This window comes from Coenobita brevimanus, chromosome 26 (assembly GCF_032717465.1).
Source record: "Coenobita brevimanus isolate Jiangsu-jjx chromosome 26, ASM3271746v2, whole genome shotgun sequence".
NCBI classification, from domain to species: Eukaryota; Metazoa; Arthropoda; class Malacostraca; order Decapoda; family Coenobitidae; genus Coenobita; species Coenobita brevimanus.
In genome coordinates, this window is record NC_136979.1 from 14,140,694 (window position 1) to 14,142,649 (window position 1,956).

Sequence of the window (1,956 nt, forward strand, 5' to 3'; positions counted from 1 at the left end):
CGCCATAGAGAATATGTTAAGATGATATTAGAATAATATTATTAACTAGAAAAAAAAAGTGCTATCTTCAAACTAAATCGTAGGAAGCGGTGCTACAAAGCCTACGTTCATAGTTACAAACATTAGCCAAACATGGCTGGGCAGTAAACTGTTGGCATGGAACAATCACAAGGAAAATACCAATCACATGTTCCCTATAGGTTGTGAAGCACTCGTCGACTTGCGGGTGTAGGACTGTAGGTCCCTATTTCAGTCCTTCAGGTAAACGGGAAAGGAAGTTCCAATGCATTGCTTCCTTTTCGGAAACAACATTGAATTATTATTTCTTCTCTCGCATTGGTTATGGATTTTTACAGCAAAATATTGTACCAGTAAAATGAATGTATTATCGATACAGGAATATTTGTAAAACGTTATTTCCTTTCTGTTTTCACCGCCGATTTATGAATCCAGGTCCCTATTTCATTTCATAGTGCGAATGGGCTGGGATCAGTGAGAGACTATGATACCCAACCGTTGATTTAATGATGTACAGTACCCCCACTAAAATAATTATCGGCACCCCTGGCTTCGATACCCTTCTCAACAATCACCGGTGCAGAAGCCGTAAATACTTGGTACGAACTGGTAAATCTGATCCTCCGTCCCTCAGTCTCTCCGCCCTTCACCCCCCTCCCCTCACTCTCTCTCTCTCTCTCTCTCTCTCTCGAGTGTATTACGGGCAATTCATAGCAATAGACATAATGCCCGAAGGAAGGCCGCAAAATAGCAAACCATTATGCACTAGAAAATATTGAAATCAAAATACTATTTGTCTGTTTGGCAACCTTTGTATCCGAGGTTACGACCTTAGGATTTTCATACACAATGTGGTACAATGATCACCACCAATAGCATTTTAGGAATAGGTTCATAGCAAAACTTATAGGCCTAACGATCCAGTATATCAAACATCTGAACAGCGTATTTATAGTATTGTGTAAACAATATGTTTCGTAGTATTGTTGTTATATTAACTATATCACTCACACGTGAATGTGGTAGTGCATGGAATATGAAAGAAAATGGTACCGTATATCACCAGCTTGACGAAGATGATAACAACATCGCGGAAAGGGTGACTGGTAGGTATATTTATTTGGTTTAGGATAGGCCTTTACCTCAGACGATACTAGATTTCCAAATAACGGGAGGAATGTGTTCCCTAAAAAACATGCTTTAACATGACCAATTTGAGTATGGAATAAGCAGTGTTCATATTCAAAGCGAATTAGCACTTTATTCTGCACATTACTCATCAAACATCCTTGTTTACAATTTCTATGAAGACTATATTGAAAGTCAAATTCTCTGATTAAGGTAAAACAGTGATAATTAATGAGTAATACAAATATTTCACACACACACACACACACACACACACACACACACACACACACACACACATACTTATGGTCGTGTTATTTTAACAAAGAAAAGTGCACTACTATGAACACTAACTTTGCCGTGGGGGTTGGAATGAAGGATAGGGGTAGAGGAAGGAGTAGATGCAGAGGAAGTGACTTGAAAAAAGAAGATACAAGTGTCAGCATCTCTGCTGATAATATAATTGAGTTTGGATAGTTCGCAACACATAATCTTTGACAGTAATCCAAGATGATGTACATATTAATATGAAAAAATTACTTTTATATGGATAAAATGTAATATGCTTATAAATCACTAAAGAAAATTGACTACGTAGCCTCAAGCAGTTATCGAGACTTCGTAATGTTTCTTTCGTGTTGATTTATTCGACAAATTGCACCTCAGTTTCCTTTTTACACGGAAGAGTGTAATTGTGTAATATAGAGAATCAATCGCTCAGGAGGTGATACGTTGATGTTAAAACGATATAAGCAACATGAAAGAGAATGACAAGGTGCAATATCCAAAATAAATCACTTCAGAAAAGGG